Source organism: Anomaloglossus baeobatrachus, chromosome 3, assembly GCF_048569485.1.
Source record: "Anomaloglossus baeobatrachus isolate aAnoBae1 chromosome 3, aAnoBae1.hap1, whole genome shotgun sequence".
NCBI lineage: Eukaryota > Metazoa > Chordata > Amphibia > Anura > Aromobatidae > Anomaloglossus > Anomaloglossus baeobatrachus.
In genome coordinates this window covers 7,473,369-7,479,865 of record NC_134355.1, presented here as the reverse complement: position 1 = coordinate 7,479,865, position 6,497 = coordinate 7,473,369, and the positions used below count along the sequence as shown (strand labels likewise).

Genomic DNA, 6,497 nt, shown 5'->3' with positions numbered 1-6,497 from the left:
TCCCGTTGTGTGAGACGCTTCCATCTCTTCCAGGAATAATTCACTGCAGCAATAAATCCTCCGGTTTCTGCTGCCTCCGGCCGGTGATCGCCATTCTTGGGTCACACTTGGTTGTTAGTTGATACCATTGATTCTTCCAGGACCTGTGAAGCTTTCGGAGAGGATCTTCACTCGCCCTTTTCCCATAAGGAGGCGGAGCTATGCAAATTCCCCATTTACCATAGATGATTCCCTTAGCAGATCCCTATGTTGTGCTGTAATCATAGGGATCACGCTGGGGATCATCAGCCTCAGGAACAACGTTTCTGTTCTTGACAAACATTTGGGCTTTTCAGCATTTGCCAAAAAGCAGTTAAACAAATAGTAAAAGAGCTATAAACCTGGGTCACATGGAGCGTTTCCCCGACCTCCCCTCCCCCATCACCATCAATATCATGGAGACGACACCGCACAGATCCATCATCTGAGAAATCATCACAGAATAGAAAGATCCCTCCAGATCACAGCTGTATAATAATCAGCAGATCCTCCATATATAATGATCCGGAGAGATCAAGTCAGGAGGAGGCGACAGGAATCCACCAAGAGACCACCAGAGCGAATTCTGCATAGCTCCACCCCTTCTGGAAACCACGCCTCCTTCCTCCAAGGATCCTCCCCCAGAGGTGGGTCATGCGCAGTATAAAGCCGGGTGTACGCGTCTCAGCTTCAAACTGTACAGTCATGGCCAAAGGTTTTGAGAATGACCCCACAATGCTATCTTCACATGATCTGTTCCCTCTGGTGTTTAATTGTGTTGTCTGATGTTTACATCACATACAGAAATATAATTGCAATCATATTATGAGACCAGAAGGTTCTATTGACAGTTAGAATGAGTTAATGCAGCAAGTGAATATTTGCAGTGTTGCCCCTTCTTCTTCAGGACCTCTGCAATCCTCCCTGGCTTGCTGTCAATCATCTTCTGGAGCAAATCCTGATGATCGCTGTCCATTCTTGCATAAGCAATGCTTGCATTTTGCCAGAATTTGTTAGTTTTTGGTTGTCCACCGTCTCTTGAATATTTGCCCACAAGTTCTCAATGGGATTAAGATCTGGGGAGTTTCCAGGCCATGGACCCAAAATCTCTATGTTTTGTTCCATGAGCCATTTAGTGATCCCCTTTGCTTTATGGCAAGGTGCTCCATCATGCTGGAAAAGGCATTGTTGGGCGCCAAACTGCTCTTGGACAGTTGGGAGAAGTTGCTCTTGGAGGACATTCTGGTGCCATTCTTTATTCATGGCGGTGTTTTTAGGCCAGACTGTGAGTGGTGCGATTCCCTTGGCTGAGGAGCAGCCCCACACATGAATGGTTTCCGGATGCGTAACAGTTGGCATGAGACAAGACTGGGGGTAGCGCTCACCTCTTCTTCTCCTAATAAGCTGTTTTCCAGATGTCCCAAACAATCGAAAAGGGGATTCATCTGAGAAAATGACTTTCCCCCAGTCCTCAACAGTCCACTCCCTGTACCTTCTGCAGAATATCAGTCGGTCCCTGGTGTTTTTTCTGGAGAGAAGTGGCTTCTTTGCTGCCCTCCTTGAAACCAGGCCTTGCTCCAGCAGTCTCCGGCTCACAGTGCGTGCAGAAGCACTCACACCAGCCGCTGCCATTGCTGCGCTAGCTCGCCACTGCTGGTAGTCCCATCCCGCAGCTGAAACAGGTTTAAGATACGGTCCTGGCGTTTGCTGGTCCTTCTTGGGCGCCCGGGAGCTTTTTTGGCAACAATGGAAGCTCTCTCCTTGAAGTTCTTGATGATGCGATAGATTGATGACTGAGGTGCAATCTTTGTAGCTGCGATACTCTTCCCTGTTAGGCCATTTTTGTGCAGAGCAATGATGGCTGCACGTGTTTCTTTAGAGATAACCATGGTTAACTGAAGAGAAACAATGATACTAAGCACCAGCCTCCTTTTACAGTGTCCAGTGGTGTCATTCTTACTTAATCATGACTGACTGATCGCCAGCCCTGTCCTCATCAACACCCACACCTGTGTTACTGGAACAATCACTAAAACAATGTTAGCTGCTCCTTTTAAGGCAGGAATGCAATGATGTTGAAATGTGTTTTGGGGGTTAAAGTTAATTTTCTTAGCCAATATTGACTTTGCAAGTAATTGCTGTTAAGCTGATCACTCTTTATGACATTCTGGAGTATATGCAAATTGCCATTAGAAAAACTGAAGCAGAAGACTTTGTAAAAATTAATATTTGTAGCATTCTCAAAACTTTTGGCCATGACTGTATAGTGCGAATGACTGAACCTCCGGGGTCATTTGCACTGACCCAAAATCCAGCGATGGCAGCGGAGAGGTGAGGTCATCCTGTGACGCTTCACATTCATTAGCATGTTAGCATGCCCATAGGGGCCCACAGGGGTGTACTAACATACTAATAGGCCCGACTAGAAACAGAAGCAACGCCCTTGAGACTAGTCCCCGCACTCATTAGCATACGATAAAAGATCTTTAGAAATTCTTTCTGTATAGATCTCTTTATCTATGCTAGTGTATACAGGGACGGTTAGGCAGGGATTAGCAATATACACCCAGAGCTGTTCGTGGACCTGGCTGCATATTGCACCTGACAGGTTCCATTTAAGGACACCAAGGGAAGTGCTGATGATTAACAGATGAAAGGTGAGGAAATCCACAGGGTCCTAAAGGGAAAAGATTAACACATGTAGAAAAGAGAAGGTCAGGGAGCAGCTTGTGGAGCCAAACACTATGACTGTCTACAGCCGGACACCACAGGACTGTCTGTCCAGCATGAAACATCTGTGACAGTGTCACATGGAGTTGTCTTCTATTCTTTATCTCACATTTACCAACAAGAGGTGGTGACGCGGTGTTACACCTCGTGGCTCCCCTGTTGCAAGGAATGATGTGGTCTCCCATTCCTTGCCTGCCACGAGCCCTCCTGCTCAGCAGCGCTGAAGGTCTAAGAGATTACGCAATGTACAGAGGATAGCGGCTCAGGGAAGGAGCAAGAGTTCTGTTATCCCTGCACATTGGGAAACCGCGGATCCCGCTTATATGTCCCAGAGGCGGGAAGATGCGCATGTGCACCACGTGGCATGTTACGATTCGCCCACTGACGTCACACGGCTTGATGACGCGCCGCAAGCCGATTGCTTTGACATCAGTGAGGCTGATGACGTAGTGAACCCTGACTGGCCGGGCTGGGACGTCGTGGACTCTGATTGGGCCAAGTCCGTCGTCACCGCCTCGCGCCCACCTTTGGATGAAGCTGCGCCTCCTTAAAAGCTCCGCTTGCCAATATGGCGGTGCGCGACCGTTCTCTATTGTTAGATGTCTGGCAGCGTGCTGCTACGCCAATGTCCAGGCATTTTGTCTACTTGGGGGCTTTGCCCTTACTGCCCAGACAGTGCCCTGTTGTTGCGCCGTGTTCCTACCCTCGGTGAGTTCCTCCGGACTCACCTTGTTGTTACAGCACACGCACATGGGCACCGCTGTGCTTCTTCGTGCAGCAAGTACACCGAGCTGTGAGCCCCGTTCCATACAACCCTCACGGGTTAGGGCGAGCCGGTGTATGCAGATCGCCTGTGACATAACAGACGATCGTCAGCAGCAACCCGCTTACTCTTTAACCGTAGCAGCGGTCCCCTACACCGCACAGTGGACCTTGACCGGCGGAAGCTGTCTCTATACCATCTTGGCACGCTTCCCCGGGTACCCCGCGTAACACACGGATTCAGGGTTCTCTGCAGTCACTGGTGATGAGGGGGATTCAGGGTTCTCTGCGGTCACTGGTGATGAGGGGGATTCAGGGTTCTCTGCAGTCACTGGTGAAGAGGGGGATTCAGGGTTCTCTGCAGTCACTGGTAAAGAGGGGGATTCAGGGTTCTCTGCAGTCACTGGTGATGAGGGGGATTCAGGGTTCTCTGCAGTCACTGGTGATGAGGGGGGTTCAGGGTTCTCTGCAGTCACTGGTGATGAGGGGGATTCTGGGTTCTCTGCAGTCACTGGTGATGAGGGGGATTCAGGGTTCTCTGCAGTCACTGGTGATGAGGGGGTTTCAGGGTTCTCTGCAGTCACTGGTGATGACGGGGATTCAGGGTTCTCTGCAGTCACTGGTGATGAGGTGGATTCAGGGTTCTCTGCAGTCACTGGTGATGAGGGGGATTCAGGGTTCTCTGCAGTCACTGGTGATGAGGTGGATTCAGGGTTCTCTGCAGTCACTGGTGATGAGGGGGATTTAGGGTTCTCTGAAGTCACTGGTGATGAGGTGGATTCAGGGTTCTCTGCAGTCATTGGTGATGAGGGGGATTCAGGGTTCTCTGCGGTCACTGGTGATGAGGTGGATTCAGGGTTCTCTGCAGTCACTGGTGATGAGGGGGATTCAGGGTTCTCTGCGGTCACTGGTGATGAGGTGGATTCAGCGTTCTCTGCAGTCACTGGTGATGAGAGGGATTCAGGGTTCTCTGCAGTCACTGGTGATGAGGTGGATTCAGGGTTCTCTGCAGTCACTGGTGATGAGGTGGATTCAGGGTTCTCTGCAGTCACTGGTGATGAGGTGGATTCAGGGTTCTCTGCAGTCACTGGTGATGAGGTGGATTCAGGGTTCTTTGCAGTCACTGGTGATGAGGGGGATTCAGGGGTCTCTGCAGTCACTGGTGATGAGGGGGATTCAGGGTTCTCTGCAGTCACTGGTGATGAGGTGGATTCAGGGTTCTCTGCAGTCACTGGTGATAAGGGGGATTCAGGATTCTCTACGGTCACTGGTGATGAGAGGGATTCAGGGTTCTCTGCAGTCACTGGTGATAAGGGGGATTCAGGATTCTCTACGGTCACTGGTGATGAGAGGGATTCAGGGTTCTCTGCAGTCACTGGTGATGAGGGGGATTCAGGGTTCTCTACGGTCACTGGTGATGAGGGGGATTCAGGGTTTTCTGCGGTCATTGGTGAGGGGTCATTTACCACTATACGGCACAAATAGCCGCTGTCTTCTGTGAGCGGGGGGAGCCGGACCCCAGGGAAAGCCGCTTTCTGTCTCTGATGGCTGCACCTGGGGTAAAATGTGGGTGCTCGGAGGATGATGAAGCTGCGCCCCTGTATATGCAGTGTGAACAGCGGCTGGAGGCAGGAGAGGGGCGACCGCAGCACACTCCACTGATTGCACCATTATCTGTGATCTGATATCTGACATGGAGAGTTCTTGATATCGTGTGATCTACTTTGTGAGACTCGAGACTTGTGAGACGCTTCCATCCACCTCCTTGGGATTCAATGTAACAATCTTCCTCCCCTGAGGCTCCAGGGCTTGTGCTGCTGATTGTGGAGGTGGGAGGAGCCTTGGAGGAAGGAGGCGTGGTTTCCAGAAGGGGTGGAGCTATGCAGATTCCCTCTGGTGGTCACTTGGTGGATTCCTGTTGCCTCCTCCTGACTAGATCTCTCCGGGATCATTATATATGGAGGATCTGCTGATTATTATCATAGTATCATAGTTTTTAAGGTTGAAGGGAGACTCTAAGTCCATCTAGTTCAACCCGTAGCCTAACATGTTGATCCAGAGGAAGAAAAAAAACCCCAATGTGGCAAACAAGCACCAATGGGGAAAAAATGTCCTTCCTTCGTCCACATCCGGCATCAGACTAGTTCCCTGGATCAATACCCTGTCATAAAATCTAATATACATAACTGGTAATATTACATTTTTCAGGAAAGGCGTCCAGGCTCTGCTTAATGTTAGTAGTGACTCACTCATTACAACATCATGCGGCAGAGAGTTCCATAGTCTCACTGCTCGTACAGTAAAGAATCCTCGTCTGTGATTATGATTAAACCTTCTTTCCTCAAGACGTAGCGGATGCCCCCGTGTTCCAGTCGCAGGCCTAGGTGTAAAGAGATCTTTGGAAAGGTCTCTGTACTGTCCCCTCATATATTTATACATTGTGATTAGATCCCCCCTAAGCCTTCGTTTTTCCTGTCTTGGTATTGCAGCCCCCCCATTCCTCTAATAATCTTGGTGGTCTTCTCTGCACCCTCTCCAGTTCAGCTATGTCCTTCTTATATATCGGTGACCAGAATTGTACACAGTATATAAGTGCGGTCGCACTAGTGACTTGTACAGAGGTAAAACTATATTTTTTTCATGAACACTTCTACCTCTTTTAATACATCCCATTATTTTATTAGCCCTGGCAGCAGCTGCCTGACACTGGCCACTAAAGTGAAGTTTACCATCCCCCATACACCCAAGTCTTTTTCTGTGTCTGTTTTACCCAGTGTTCTACAATTAAGTACATAATCATAAATGTTATTTCCTCTACCCAAGTGCATGACCTTACATTTATCTACATTAAACTTCAATTGCCCCTTCTCAGCCCAATCCTCCAATTTACATAAATCTCCCTGTAATATAAACTTATCCTCCTCTGTATTGATTACCCTGCAGAGTTTAGTATTATCTGCAAATATTGAAATTCTACTCCGCATGCC

At 49.1% G+C, this 6,497-nt stretch overlaps 1 pseudogene; it reads right to left on the bottom strand.

Moving 5' to 3' along the window:
- Positions 1 to 322: 322 nt before the first annotated feature.
- Positions 323 to 383, bottom strand: LOC142297934 (U7 small nuclear RNA; annotated as a pseudogene).
- Positions 384 to 6,497: the final 6,114 nt, after the last annotated feature.